The sequence below is a fragment of the Phymastichus coffea genome, unplaced genomic scaffold, assembly GCF_024137745.1.
Source record: "Phymastichus coffea isolate CEN01 unplaced genomic scaffold, Cenicafe_Pcof_1.1 PCOF00024, whole genome shotgun sequence".
In the NCBI taxonomy this organism is placed as follows: Eukaryota; Metazoa; Arthropoda; class Insecta; order Hymenoptera; family Eulophidae; genus Phymastichus; species Phymastichus coffea.
Window position 1 is genome coordinate 2,904,420 of NW_026706835.1, and position 16,885 is coordinate 2,921,304.

Consider the following 16,885-nt stretch of genomic DNA (forward strand, 5'->3'; position numbering starts at 1 on the left):
TCATATAAAATATAAATTTTATAAAAAATTTATATAGGTATTGAGTTCTTTTTCCGATTTATAACATTTATATTTTACAAAAAATGTCCGTATAATTTAATTTTTATGCATTAGTTGCATCTGAGTTAAAAAGATGTTACTTATTTATTATCTACAATTTGTAATCAAATACATAGGTGGAACTGTAGTACACTGCGTTATAACGATTCCTGAGTTGTTCAGAACAGGGAAGAAAATGATAACGTAATTAATGAAAGATGCAACGGTAGTCGATTCGATTAATCTATCCGTTCGCGATTCGGTACACTCGCGATATTAGTTCGAACGACTAAGAGAGATTAGTTCGTTTATTACGCCAATGAGGTGGAACCCCGTCTGGCAAAGAGAGAGAGAGAGAGTGAGAGAGGGCGCGCGAGTTTCAAAATAGTCAGTTAAGCCTCAGTTGTTACTTGTGTAGTATCGTCAATTATTTTACCCAGTGTTTCGCCGTTTTTACAAAGTTTTCCTGGGATTTTTTAATACGTGTGAGTGTAACGAGGAAACTAAGCAGCAGCAGCATTACAGCAGCAGCAAGCAAAGCATCAGATTTTCAGTGAGGCAGCGCAGCTGATTAATCAGGAGGAAGCCATTGGCAGAAAAAGATTTCCCTTCAACGATTACGGCTGATCACCGTAATTGCACCGCAGGGTAGGCGCACCTCCCTTTTTATTGCGCGACAAAATACTATCGAAAGTATTTTGTCTATCGCGAGCGTTATTTTTTGTATTCGCGCCGAGCGTTAATTTTAGCGGCAAAAGTTAGAATTCACTCTCTCACTCTCTCTCTCCCCGTATTATTATTAATCCTTGTAAATCCTATTCGCGTGCGTTAGTCTTTCGGCCCGTAAAAGACTGTAGTCTATTTGAATTCGTTTCCTAATAGTTTAACAGATCTATAAAGGATTAAGTTTTAATCCGATTTCATCTAGGGGTTTAGTCGGATTAAGCATTAGATCACTCACACCTAAAATAGATCGAGTGTCACAAGTTAAGTGACTTAAGATGAGTTCAACTCGGTTGGAAAGAGGACGCTGAAACGAAAGTATCAAACGTAAAGATGAATACACGTATAACTATACGTGTTTAACGGAGTGGCGGTTAGCTATGTATTGTGGGAGTTTGTGCGTTAATAAATTCCTATTTTTACTAGCTAACCACCACGTTACAAAGAACAAAATATCATCAAGGCATTGTGTGAATCCTAATAACGGATACTTGTTTTTATAAAAGTTTCTTATATAGACACTGACATGGAATACAACAATGGAAAATTTATAAAACAAAGATTGGTTCTTGAGAAATCGTCAATTTTTGAAAAAAATTATGTATAAATAATGGTAAAAATCGATGGTGTCAGAATTGAATGTTATAACGCGCGATAAATCACTCGTTATGTCTCTCTCTCTCTCTAACAACTACTTATATATATATATACTTATGTATTCACATTTAAACCTTCTCATGTAATTATATGTATGAAGCCTGGATGTGGCCGTCGCAGCAGACTACAGCGTGCGAGGTAAGAGAGAGACGGCCGCGCGACAAGAACCGACTTAGGTTCGACAGAGTAGAGGAGAGAGAGAGTGGGGGGGACGTTGCCGCGACATTAGCTCGAGACTCGCGTTAGAGAAAGCACGTGTTCTTGCCGACTGGCTTTCAAGAAAAGAAAATCGCGACATCGCCCTTCTGCATACAGACATCTCGTTTTGGCCCAGCGGCGGTAGATAATCGAAGCCGGATTCCGAGTATAGTGTGCTGTGCATCAAGATAGTGCGCAGGACAATTCACGTGCGAACGGGGAGATTGTTTCCCAGGCAGTCGAATATTTAACAAGGCTCATCGGTGGCCCGACGCACTTTTGTAAGTACTTACTTGCGTACCTTGCCACTCTCTCGTTAGCTAATCGTTCTCTCTCTCTTTATCTCTGCATTGCTTTCCTTGTAAACTTATAAGATATATATAAATATCACCTATTTTGAGTAACCTCCTTTTTTTTTTACACCTGACTCTACAACTTCCCACGCTTTTCCGTCAGTGATTTTATTTAGGGATTAGCTGCTATGCCCACGACGCTCCTGCGGGCCTTAAGGCGTGATTAAGTTTCCGGGCACATTCTCGCGCGGTTGCTGTACACCCGTTTCGAGCCGTTTAAATAATATATAATCTCTCGCAAAATAACGCGGGCGAATCTACTCCCCGTTATAATGTATACGCGATGAAATACAATGCAAGAATTTAATATATTTCGGATCGGATTATAGACTAGTAACTAAATGCTTGCGACGAGGAAAACTTTTTTATTAGCGATTTTCCCTTCATCCATTGTTTTTTCATGTCTACGCACGCCAATTAGACCAGGCGCATGTATGTCGCGTGAGCGCAATACTGTCTCCTGGTCTGTTCGAGGTATTGATTGGCAGAGTCAGGAGTAAAGAACGGCGCGGCTTTTGACGGGCCATAAAGGTGAAGGAAGGGAAAAAGAGAATGATAGAGGTAGGAGAGAAAAAGAGAGAGATCGGGGGAAAGTAATAGAGCAAAAAAGATAGAGAGATACACAAGGAAGACTGAGTGGACTCCGTTACGCCCAGTTGCCTTGGAAGGTGTGTTATTAATAGACCACAATGTTTGTTTTTTTCCTATATTTTTGTTTGGATTGTAAATAGATCAGCGATAAACGTTTTTCATTATTTAATTTATCGACGGAATTGATTGTGTGTCCTTTCTTTCCCGGATTTTAAGTTTTCTCGCGCATAACCGTTGCAACCTGTACGCCCAACAGGTTGATTAGTAACCGGAGCATTTGTGCTTTTCTTTCCATCTGGAAATAAATTGTCATAAATAAAGTCACGAGCCAATTTTAAATTAAAAAACGATTTTCTCTTTACATGCTTTAAACTAAAAGTCCATTACCAAATACGATGCGATTATAACTGATGATAGTTATTTAATCTCCAATTAAGGCTAAAATTATTAAGGATCATAAGATTATACCCAAGGAGATCTAACAGAAGCAGGATTTCGTAAAAATGATTAAAAATTCCAACTAAAGCAGAATTATTATTCTAATTTTATTTATATGGGTTACTGAAAGAGATAGAAGAAAATATACTTGCTTAAAATATTTTTATTTCTACGTTTTATTATTTTTTCTTGGTTACAAAGCTTCTAGATTTTATAGTTTCGCACAATACGAAAGTTTGAACTGTTTGAAAGACTAAGGAAGGGACTGACTCGGGAGCAGGTCATGCGATTTTATAGCTTGAGAAAAGCTTTCTGATTCAAGATTTTTACGATAACGTAAAAATTTCTGTTTAATTAAAGCATTATTGATTGTAATGAGATACATTATAAGAGCTAAGTCCAACCGCAGAACTTGAAAAAAAAACATCCACATTGGGTTTATGTTCCGCTACTGCTGCTCTTTGCCACCTCGCGACCAACCGTATAAATTCCACTATTACATAGCCTAATCAAAACGTCTAGCCTTATCTATTTTTCCCGCAATCCCGAGAAAACGGCGTTGCAAGAGCAACACTGCGATCTGACGGCAAATGCACAAGCCAGCTGAGAGCAGCCGACGCCACAACACACACACACACCAGCCTAGCGAAATACGTATCGATGCCATTACTGGCTGCAACGATGATGCAGTCGATTTTCCGACCACACCGACAAGATACGAACAAAAGACGCGAAACCGAAGGAGTTTTTCGCGCCCGAGGTACGCCCTACACAGTTATGATCGGGGAAAATACGATGAACCGAAGATAAACCGTGGTAAAATCGCAAGTCGTCCGACTACTCACATGCGCGCACTACAACATCACGAGCGCTCCCATTGACACTAAAAAGTAATGGGAATGCCATAAGCTTTCTTATGCACACATACACACACACACACAAGACGGCGCAGACGACGAATAATGACCACTCCAGGAGGTGAAGTGGTTAGCGGCACTTGAGCACATGTGCATACTTGCGAGCAGCAGCGGCCACTTTGACTGGTACAGAGACAGCACTAGTGTAAGAGGGATAGCAGACTGACTGAATGGTGGCGTGACAATAACGATAGCTAAACGCACATTAGAGATCGAGAAATGAAAACGGAAAGAGGTGACCTCTCGTCAAAAGTAATAGAGATGCGACACTGACGAATAAAATGACCGCGCAAGTACAATAAGTTACGATTAAATTGAAATGAGTATGTATGCTGACTAATGTATGACCTGCGCATGCGTGTAGTGAGGATGAATCATTTGAATAATAAATTGTGAATCATTGCAAAACCCCATTTATGACTCATACGATAAAAACTAAATGGTATATAATTGAAATGAAAATTGTATGAAGATATGAAAAATGCGGCAGACATTACCGGTAACATGGTGTATTTAAAAAAATTTTAATCAAACGCAAAACACCTATGGATTTTACTTCTGAACATGATTGTAGGACTCTACTACAAGTGAAATCAAAATTTAAAATTTAGCCGATTTTTTTTAATTTAGTGTTTTATCCATATTTTATAGAATTTACGTTATTATACGTTTTAATGTTTAAGTAACAAGTGGTTATGGTTTTATAAATAAATAATATGATTAATTATAAACTAAAGATAATTTATTTATTCTTTTCAACTATATATATAATGAATTATACACTTTTTAAAGTAAAATAATAAAGAAATATAACTAATCGCTTATTATGACTTACATTATAAATTTAAAAACACTGTATGCTTGAAAATCTAGGAGGAAAACTTGTACATAAATCCATTGGTTGATGTTACCGGCTTAATCTCTTTCTTTACATTTTGCGCATACCAATTAGTACAGTATAGATGGTACTGATATCCATGGAATCGGCTGTGCTTTCTATCACATATATTTATTTAACTAAGCTTTGATAGATTTTCATCGTGCTTTTCTTTTTGCAAATGTGAAAAAATGATACGTTACTCAAAAGATCATGCGTATACCCTCGAAGAAAATCGACCACATTTAAACGATTTTAAATCGACCACGTTTAAATTCAGTTACAATGTATTTCTTATGATTGACGTCACATTTGCACACTTGAAACGTTTAAATTTAAACACATATGATTTTGAGGTTTTGCCGTGACAGTAGTGCTCAAAATTATAAGAAACCCCTGATTTCCCTTTATTTTATTTACAATTTTTAGGCTTTACAGAGCCTTGAGGTTTTGAATTGTCTACTCGTAGTAGTCATTCCCAATATTTATTGCTACTCAAAATTGGTATTTTTCTAAACATAAAATCCTTGGCCCAACGTAAGTTTGATCCACAAAAAATGTTTAGGTAGATTCAAATTTGAAAAGAAATATTATTTTAAATAATCAAATATTGTCAATTTCGTTATAATAGAAATACTACAAATTTGTTATCAATATCGAATATCATGGCATCATTTTTTTCTTCTGTTTTCTTCAATCTTCAAGTTTAACTGACGAAAACTGCAAATAGCTATGTACAAAATTATACAAACTACACATAAATATTTTAATATAACATATTCACTTAAACAATTCTTATTTTTCGCATTTAACTCATTAACGCTCACAGGACGGTTTTTCGAGACCTGAGTTTGAATTATTCTCATGTCATGAATTCTCGTGGAAAAAATTCAGGAACCATTGTTTCTTATGTTTTCGAGTGTCCTCTTTCCAATGATGCTGGTTAAAATTGTCGTTGAAAAACTTTTACGGTCCAAAAATCAAAAATAAGTAAGAAAAACATTATTTTCTGATTTCATTTTTTTTTAATGCCTAAAACCCTTATAGATCGCGGCCTCGAGGTTTTAACTACAAGTTAGTATGGTTCTCCGGATGTGAAAATTTTTCGTATAAACAAAATGGCGCCCGAAGTGAAAATTTTTTATCTAAAACTTTACAAATTTTTTTCTCGAATACTATAGATTTTCATGAAAATTTTCAAAGAACAAAAATGTCTTAGAATTAGTTATAAAATACTCTCAAATTTTTTCAGAATCATCTGAGAAAATTTTGGGATTTCGGAAAAGTCTCTGAATTGAAAATTCAAAAATTATGTCGGAAAATTCTGAAAAAATTTGAGAGCGTTCTTTGTTTGTTTTGAAGACATTTCTATTCTTAGAAAAATGTTCCTAAAGAGTATACTTTTCGAGAAAAAAAATGTTAAAGTTTGCTAAACAAATATTTTGTTTACCAAAAATGAAAACGTCTTCAGCCATTTATATTATCTAAATGTTGCCCAATTCTCACCACGAGGAGGTAGACATTACCGAGAATCTTGTTTTTTTTTGTTTTTTTTTTAATTTTGTAATTTTTTTTATTTTTTTAAATTTTTTATGTAATTTTTTTATCATCAGCCATTATGACAAATGAGTTTTATTGAAACATTGGATACAAAAACATAAATTGCAGCCCTCACAAATCTTGTTACTTCTAACTACGCATTTTCCTTCATTACAATTTTTCTTTGTTTCACAAGTTTTTAGTGAATGGTACTTCTTTTTCTTTGATAAATATTGTCGACTAATCTCGAGAGCAAATTCTTTTGTACCAACTTTTCGACTATTTTTGTTGCAGATGTTGTACAAAACAGTAGCATTAGTTATGGATGATTGTATCAAGCATTATAAAATAACGCATGTCCACTTTTTTGATCTTATTATCGGAAGGAGTCTGTTGCAATGCTGATCATGCACATCTACGTCCCCATAAATTTATTATAATAAGTGAAAGCATTTGGATATTGTAAATCGGGTTTTTTCTTCTCAATTTTATCGTAACGTTTAACAGTTGATAGTGGAGTGACACCCGCAGCTGTAGAAAGAATTGATACAGACTTTGAATCAACAACTGTTATGAAATTTATTTTACTGCCTTTTTCATGTTTCACAACATAAGTACCTTTAGGAGCTTTTTTATCTATATCATTTTTTTCTGCAACTCTGTCACTTCTAACTGTTCCAGTTGCTCTAAGACCAATTTTTTTTATATGAACTAGTAAATCTGGACTTGTGAAGAGGTTATCAAAATAAATATAGTAAAGAGATATCTTTCTAGGTGGAGTACTGATAAGTAATTGTTGTAGCATTCCAAGAACGACCCTACTCCCCTGAGCACAGTTCGGCAAGAAATCGGATGCATTCGATTTCTTTCCGCAGTATATATCACAATCAAATAAGTAGCCATCTGCATTGCATAAAGCCCACATCTTTATCCCAAATCTAATAGGCTTAAATTTTATAAACTGCTTCAGGGAATTCCTTCCAAAATATTTCAACATCATTTCACCATCATCAGAGCTGTCGAAAAAAATCCAAATTGTCTGAAGTTTTTTCTAAAAATATTTAGCATCTTTCTTACTTGCCACACTTTATCATTATCGTCCTGATCTTCAGGCATTGAGTATTTTATAGACTATTTTATTTTTTCAAATTCATGCTTCGACATTGCTGATATTACCACTTCTGATTTCAACATAGGATCAGTAGACCAATAGTCTCTTTGAGATAGCCTTCTATTGTAAATGGTGTGTATAATTATGCCAATGAATATTTTCAATTTATCCTCAGTGAGGTTATAATAGTTAGCAAGAGTAGAAGATATAATGTACTTTTTAAATTCTAATGAAAAAAATAGCTCGAACAGTTCAATAAACGAGTAAGATGACAATTTAGTTTTATCTTTTTCAGAGAGCAGTATTTCATTGGACAAAGTTTCTTTAAAAGGGTGTTCCTTCGGTTCCCATCTATACTAATAATTATTCTCCAACTTTTTCTGTGTTGTAGAATAATTACTCAATACTTTTTCGTAAGATTCATAATGCATAAAACCGTCAACTTCCCAATCACTGTTACTAGCCTCAGAAAAGTTATCATCTTCAAACTCATCACATTAATCAGATTCGAGAAAATCCGAGTCTTCAGAATCATCAGGACTCGGAATGTAAACAGTATCAACATCGTCCTTTTCTATGGCTTCTATTCTTTTTTTCTTCGTACGCGTTACTATCGTTGATTCAATAGCGCGTTTTTTCGTAGGATCAGACTCACAAATAGGATCACTTTTCCTTTTTCTAGGCATATTTCTTAGGTATTCAAATTTTTTGAAAATCAAGAAAATATACGATATACTGTATACCGGTTGTAACGTTTGAATCTATTTGGCGTTATGAAAATAATAGTTCGGACTCTTTACATTGAATTCGCAATTACGTCTCCGAGAAAAGCAAGAAGTTGACACGTGCGCAATCTAAATAATAAAAGAAAATCTTTCGAGTAGCAAACCACGAGGCTTACCAACTCGATGAGCTGCTTCGAAATGCAACTGAGAGCAATCGCATCTATCGGGGAGAGGCCCGACAGCGCCGCGATCACTGCTCAATTTAATTTCTCAACAGTAAATATATTTCAGGAGGGAAGATATCTAAGGCTGCTTTTTTCTCATGAGAGAGATAGTCTCATGGGTTGAGCGCTTAGATATCTGTAGGAAAGGAATTTAACAGGCTAACCACTGAAAAAGAAATTCGTCTCAGGAAATAGCTGAGGCTTTATTTCTACAACAGTGCTCGCGCTGCTAAGCAAGGTGGGAAAATGAGTCCTCTTGCCGCAGCGACGAGCGAATTTATACATGCGAAATGGGCTCCTTTCTACGCTTGGTAGCCCCTACAACGCTATTGTTGTCATTGACGCAAATTTTGTACATGTTTTATCGCAAAATGGCTCGATCGAAATTGTAATCATGCGATTTAAAAAATTAAACTTGAAATGATGAATTTTTTAACATAAATTACATCTCGAGGAAAAATCGCCTCTCAAAGTTATAAGTTATACAATTTAATAATCAAATTACGTCATTTTTACAATAAAATTATGGAAAATTTTTACATGAAAAAATCGCTTGTGGTTAGAAGAGTGTTATTCAAATAAAAGATGATTAATGTTGCTCTCTAATTTTGAATAATAATTAAAAAACAGATTTGCAAATTTCTTTTTTAGCGGTTTAAAAATCAGCAAATTAGTGACAATCATAATCATCAATTTTACAGATACGTATAATCGATTTGCTATCTAACAGTGTTATTTTAATTGTTTAAAAAAATTATAAATTGTTTATTTATTGATAACTTAGTGAATAATTAGTTATCAAAGTGTCAAATTCTTGCTTTTCTGTGTCAATACGTCGAGATTGTAATCGTATGCTCGAAATAACAATATTGTTGTTTATTGCAAAAGAACTAACAATGTTAACTTGTAGATTAGATTTGACTAACAAATATCGATTTGAGAGTTATAACATGAAATTCAGGATAAGCGCATCAAATTTAACTAAGAAATACTTTTGTTCGTTTAAAAAACTTTATAATTGACGATTTTCTGTTGTAAACAATAAATTTTCCCACGGTCGTGACGTCACGCTCCTTATATGGTAATGTTTTCGCAGAGTTGCCCTAACACATTTGCATATACGTGTGAAAAGCGCCTACGCAATTACCGCTTTTCTTTAATAGTCTCGTGTGTGACGGGTTGCCGTTTTGCAGATGAAAATAGGAGACAAATCAGACTGGACCGTCACACGGTATTTACAAGCATTGAGAGCGCAAGTCCGCTGGCATAGTCCTTTACATACGGTTAACAAATAAGACAGTAATTTGTATGTTGCACAAAAATTGTGTAACATAAAACAAAAAGGTGATTGACAAATTCAATAATTTTATTATTCAGGAGTATTCCCCAAACCTATTGATGTACAATACGTGAAATCATTAACTGGCATCATATAAATACAAGAATACATCAAGGTTCCTTGCGGTTTGAAACTTGAAATTTTTTCTCAAAAACCATGCACTTTACGAAAGTTTTTCTGAGAATAGAAATGTCTTAAAAACAAACAAAGAATGCTCTCAAATTTTTTCAGAATTTTCCGACATAATTTTTGAATTTTCAATTCAGAGACTTTTCCGAAATCCCAAAATTTTCTCGGATGATTCTGAAAAAAATTGAGAGTATTTTATAACCAATTCTAAGACATTTTTGTTCTTTGAAAATTTTTATGAAAATCTATAGTATTCGAGAAAAAAATTTGTAAAGTTTTAGATAAAAAATTTTCACTTCGGCCGCCATTTGGTTTATAAGAAAAATTTTCATATCCGGAGAACCATACTAACTTGTAGTTAAAACCTCGAGGCCGCGATCTATAAGGGTTTTAGGCATTAAAAAAATGCTTAAGGAACGAAAAGTCGATTTAAAAAAAAATTAAATCAGAAAATCATGTTTTTTTTATTTATTTTCGATTTTTGGACCGGAAAAGTTTTTCAGCGACAATTTTAACCAGCATCATTGGAAAGAGGACACTCGAAAACATAAGAAACAATGATTCCTGAATTTTTTCCACGAGAATTCATGACATGAGAATAGTATAAACTCAGGTCTCGAAAAACCGTCCTGTGAGCGTTAATGGGTTAAGACCAATTTTTTTTTCAAATACTCCAATTTTATTTAAGTGTAGTGTATACAAATTGCAGGAAAATGCATTTTCTATTTGATTTAAACGAATTTGTTTGAAACAAAAATATTTAGGATATTCTAACAATTTCTTTTAAGATTTGTATAATATTTTTATAGACTTTGGATATTATAATAAGAAATTGTCATTTCATGCTAAAGGATAGATCATGTCTTTCGACAAAAGTGACGTAATTCCTACTAATTTATTCAAATCAAATATACCTGATATTAACTATTACATAGCTTATTTATTTATTATTATTGAATTATTATTATGTATGTGTGTGTGTGTGTATATTGTAACGGGGTTAATGCCGTCTTTTTATTTTAAGCGCGCGATCGCATAGAAAAGCGCGCGTGATTATCTGAATGTTCAAACACGAAAATCGGAGAGCAGGAGGGAACGGGTGTCAGTCAACCAACTATATACTAACGTGAAATAAATACGTTGAAAATACTGTTAATGTCACATGTGAAATCGTTTATTTCCTCTTATCTCTACAATGTATTCGGCCCGCGTGTTTATGTTTACATGACGTGCGCGCGACAACAACGTGCAGTGTCGGATCGTTCGCCGCTCTTTGTGCGCTGCGTTATTTCATGCATGTTTCTTATTATGTACGAGAGATTAGTTATCGTCAATTACGTAGCGATCGCGAAATTAAGCTGGCCAGCTTACTTTGTTAGCAGTTGTACGGTAGCACGAAAGTAAAAACGCTCGCACCCTAGTTGCGGAAAAGTCAGTCTTTGCTGCGAGGTATCTCGCGTTTTTAGTTTCGCCCTCGATGGCGAAACTGCTCACTCACGCACACTAGCACGCACTCAGCTCCGTCAAGCTATGGCACAGCTCCTCTCTTTTTGTCTCTGCACTCCGGAAAAACTCGGGAAAAACTCTGGCCCTTCTTAGTAGCAGTGAGTGTTCATACGCGTTTTCATACGCGCGCGTTCTGTCCCGTCGCGTGCCGAATTCCCTTGTCACACATTTTCCCCAACCGGTAGGTGCTGCCCTCGCAGGCAGCCGCATGGTTGGGCCGTTAGCGCTAATAAGACGTTTACCGTCACAGTATATATTCATATCCCTATTTATAGACAATTCTATTGAATATGTTGTAACGTCAAGCCGATTTATATAATAATAATTTTTTTTCTCTTCAATAATTTTGTATGTTATGTAAAATATTTGTTTGAATGAGAACCCTTTCTTAGCCTTTAAATTTTATGATTGAATTTATAAACCTTTTCTGAATTTTCAAAACGAAAATTACCGTTCAAATTATATTCCATTCACGCTTCTTTTTCGCTCCCTCGGTTGATTGCACATACACCTGGCAACTCTTAGCCAAGGCAAGATAACAAGGAGAAATGTTATCTTGTCCTGTTTCAAAATTTTTCCTCTCATGTTTGCTTTTTTAGATCCCTTAAACTTTAACACAAAAGAATTAGAAATTTCACAATTCCGAAATTTCAATTATACAGATTGGTCAATAAGAATTTTTACAACTTAAAACCTTAATTGCGTTTTATGCTCAAACAAATGAATTCACGAGAAATTAAAGAACATCACCACGAAATCTCCAGTTTTCTAATTTTCTATCGAATATTATACGCAAATAATTAAATTAATAGAGTTATTGTATTTTATATTAATTAATGTAATAAATCTTTACAATTCGCATTAATCAAATTTTCTATTCAATTTTGTTAGTTAAAGCAATAAATATAGTAGACCATGTATAATAAAAATAAATTTTAAGTGACAACTTTGATACTTGCAAATTTGAATTTGCAAGCTCGTCGACTTTAGCCTTATAAAATTTATTTTTATATAGAACTCGTTTAAACTAATCATATTAATGTCGAACTAATGTAAGTTGAGATTATTATTTATAATAATTCTAACATTTATCTTGTTTCATTATTATTTTGTTTTAATATAAAATAGATCAAGAATATTTAATTCAATTATTTAAATTTGATTATTAGCAGCGCTAAACAAGAACTCAATTATTCATGTTAGAGATTAAACCATTCTTTGTTAAAAATAATTGTAAATTATTCATTCGTAAGTAGTTTTGCGCACATTAAATAAAAAATAATGTGAGTTCATCTCTCCATTTTAGCACTCGAAGAGACATTTATCAGTGGACACCTAGGAAAATTACAGGAAATCATTATCGACCCTCGAGGATCTTGAACATTTTGATCCTTGAAAATCACAAACGAGAGGTGGCTTGTTCTGGATAGAAAAATAGTTTTCCACCAATCCAATGATCAAGAATAAAAGCCCACGGAACCGTGGACCTTAAGCCACCCACTACATATTAAATAAAAATAAATTTACGATAGCTTTTAAAAAATTTTTAAATTATCTAAAACATGAGGTGTTTTTCTTTACTTTTAAAATAAGAATGACATTGAGTGCAATAATCTTATTACATTCTCGCACTGATAAATTTTTTAATTTAGCCAATTGATATCTCCATACATCACAGAAATAGTTGTTGACACTTGAATCGTTCACGACCTTCATTTATAATCAGTGACACGGAAATATTTGAGAAGGTACTACATTTGATTAGATGAGCGTTGGGATACCACCTTATTTATTTGTAAACACTGGAGTATTATTCAACGCATTAGATCTACTCTGAACTAAATAAGCCTCTGGTTACTCTGTATATACGTACACGTAAACTCTTTCTCTATATATATACATATATTATGACGGTAAACGTTTTATTAGCGCTGACAGCTCAACCATGCGGCTGCCTGCGGGGGCAGCACCTACCGGTTGGGGAAAGTTGTAACGAGGGAACCCGGTACGAGACGGGACGGAACGCGCGCGTATGAAAATGAACCAGTCGAGGATTAGTTATCTAAACATCCAGCTGTAATTATCAAGGATGAGAGTTTCCGAGTGCTGAAGTGAGCCAGCTGAATCAAACCACCTTAACCGAAAGTCGTACTTTTGTCGTCGCTGTGATAGCGAGTGTGTGTGTGAGTGAGCGTGAGTGGAGGTTTCGCCATCCAGGACGAAACCAAGAGCAGACTGTTCCTGTGAAAGACTAACGCTAGTGGACTTGTCTCCTTTTTCCATTGCGAGTAGTGCGCTCGATAATAAGGTAAGCTGGCCAGCTTAATACCGCGATTGCTATGATTGCTAATAACTAATCTCTCGTACTCCATAAGAAGCGTGCATGTATTAACTCGGCGAACAAAGAGCGGCAAGCGATCCGACACTGCATGTTATTGTCGCGCGCGTGCTTTGTAAACATAAGCACGCAGGCCGAATACATTGTAGAGATAAGAGAAAATAAACGATTTCGCGTGTGATATTGACTGTAATTTTGATGTTATTATTTCGCGCTAGTAAAAAGTTGGTTGACTGATACCGTTCCCTCCTGCTCTCCGGTTTACGATTTTGAACGTTTAGATAATCCCGCGCGCTCTTCGATGCGATCGCGCGCATAAATAAAAAGACGGTTATCTACCCCGTTACAATATATACTGTAACGGGGTAAAACCGTTTAATTATTATATTCGCGCGATTGTATTAAAAGGACACGCGTAATTGTTTTAACCAATAATTTGTCTAATCTAAGGCAAGTGTAAATAACCTATACTAAAGTGAGTGGAAGCTATAAGATATGAGAGACTCAAAGAAAACACTTGTTAGTAATATAAATTGGATCTTTTATTATCCCTCAAAATCTACAAAAGGTCGGCCCGCGCGTTTGTTTACATGAACGCTCGCTCGTCGACAACACGCTTTGCCGGTACGCTCGCTGTTCTTTGTTAATAGAGACGCTTTTACATGCACGCATCGAATGTTAGAATCAAATTATTATTCATATGATCGCGATCGCGAAATTAAGCTGGCCAGCTTACCTTCTACTTGCAGGCAATCGGAGAAAACCACGACAAGTCACACAGCACGGAACAGTTTTTATATTGTTTGTTTTGCTCGCGAGTCGCGAATGCGCGCACACACTGGTTTCGCCCTCGATGGCGAAACCTCACACACCCTCTCTCTCTTTCCGGCCTCAAACTCGTAGCTGGGTAGCACCTTGGCGTCTGCAATCCTGGATCACTGACTGTTGCTTTTTCGATGCGTGTAGACGTCAAGGGCACGTGAATCGTTAGTTGCGGTAGCGTAAGCGGACGGACACTATGATGGTCTAGGCTTCACTGGTTCAAATTCTGTCGCGCGCGTTCCGTCTGCTCGCATGCCGAATTCCTTCGTTACCTATTTCGTCCCCCCAGGAAGTGCTGCCCTCACAGACAGCAATTAAGCTAAATAGTCAGCGCTAATTTGACGTTTACCGTCACAATACACATAATTCTTTTTCACCAACTATAAAAAAAAATCTAAGAAAAGTCCACAGTATTTTACATAGAAAAAGAAACATTTTCTTTCACGTGCACTTTTTTCTATGATTTGAACTTAGAGAGTTATGAAGATTTGAAAAAAAAGTTCAAGAAAAATGCTCAAACGCGGGTCATATTTTATGTAAATAATTTTTGAAGGAGTGATTTAGATAGGATTTGGAAAGAGGAAGAAAATTCCGTGCTCAAAATTTTTCTGTACTTACTAAATGATCGATTTAACCAATGTTTAGTACAGGTGAGACTGTTTTTCTGTAATGAAAAAGCAGCTGGGGGATACCTCTTTAACTACACTTAAAGTATGTTCAGAACTATAAGGCAAGTATACTGTTGTTAATAGGAAAATAGGTTTTCAATGTATTTTTCAGTGTTTCACCATTTCGAAAAATTTGAGAAAATTCAATGGTATATAAAATCATAAATTAAAAATAATAAATTTTTTTCAGCCGGTTGTTTGTCTTTAATTTCTTTTAATAAATTTAAACAAATTTAAATTGTTCTAAAAATTTAAGTTTCCCGCCAAAAATGTTGGAAAAAATCGATTGAGTAGCTCTTTCGGAGACATATCTTTTGCTGCAAACGTGGTTGCGCTATCTTGATTCAAAGTCGAGATATCGTGAAAAAACGAAATTTCATGTTTTGAAATCTAAGAGACGCCTCAGGACAGCCAGGGGTCTGAAATTTTTGCTAAAAGAGTCTTTCATTTAGCCCTATATCATTCCTATATTCCGATGCCGCAATCTTTGGGAGGAGGACGTTACCCTCTTATCCAGCTAGGCCCTTTCTTTTTAAAGGCCCAAGATACTTAGGTATTTTGTTTATTATATTAACAGCAATAGTGATCGTGACAATTATTTTGACTGACAAAGTAGAGTAAAAGAAATTTCAAAGCACGCAAAAAAAAGAAGATAATACCAAGATAATCTAGACTTATTCGTGCACTTTTTGAACACTTTTTGAGCTTGTAGGTTCCTTCACTTACCATCGTGAATTATTTTATCCCTCCATCCAATCTTTACTTAAGACCAATGTTCCAAAGTACACTGCCGTCCATATTTACTTGCCCACCCAGAGAAAAAATTACATAAAATTAAAAGTTTTATTACTAAGGAAGTATTCATCCTATAAAAGCCTCCGGAAGCTCATTTTGTAGGTTCTGGCGAGTACTTTGAGACACATTTTCTTTCGAATCGATTAATAATTTTTTTTTCATGTTTTATCAATACATAAAGGTAAGTAAAAAATAAAAAATTTTTTATCCACTTTTAAGTCCGAATATTTTTATGGGAAAAATTTCGACGATAAATCTAAAAAGAGGATTTGGAAGTTTGTTTAAAGAGCTTTTGAATGCAACATAGCAGGATGTTTTTTCAAGATTAGCTTAGAAGTTACAGACGTTTAGAAGAAAAAAAACAGTTTTTTTCGAGAATTGTTATTTTGGTCCCATCGACTAAGTACTTACAGTGCCCGTCAATCACTTTTGCCATGCTTACCTCAAAATTAGGCAAACTTGAAAGTTTTGTATCTCGGTCGGAAATCATCGTATCAAAAAAAACCGCAGGGCATTTTAAAGGTAAATGCAAAAGCTTCCATTTAAGACGTGCAGAGACTTAAAAATGAAAATATGTGTTTTTTACAGTAAAAAAACTGATTAGAAAAATTTCAATTTTTTTAACCTCGACTTAAATCAATGCCAATTTAGAACCAGGCGGTGGAGGGCAAATCTACCTGAAGGGTTCGGAGGGTAATGTCTTTCCCTTTAAAATGAGCTCCCGCGGGGTTCTATCCGATGTTTTTTAACCGAGTTACGGCGTTTTTTGTAAAAAGCAACCTTCTTTTTCGAATCCTCAATTACTTCGACTTGCGTACGTTTTGGAAAAAAATGCCAAAGAGGATAAAGTTTCAATTTGTGCCCAAGAATACGAAAATAAAGTCAAAATAAAGAAA

At 35.0% G+C, this 16,885-nt stretch overlaps 1 protein-coding gene across 1 annotated transcript in view; it reads right to left on the reverse strand.

Moving 5' to 3' along the window:
• The window catches only part of LOC131675500 (T-complex protein 1 subunit gamma), a 248,971-nt gene that overhangs the window by 122,029 nt on the left and 110,057 nt on the right, over positions 1-16,885 (reverse strand). The gene's annotated exons all lie outside the window — the stretch shown is intronic.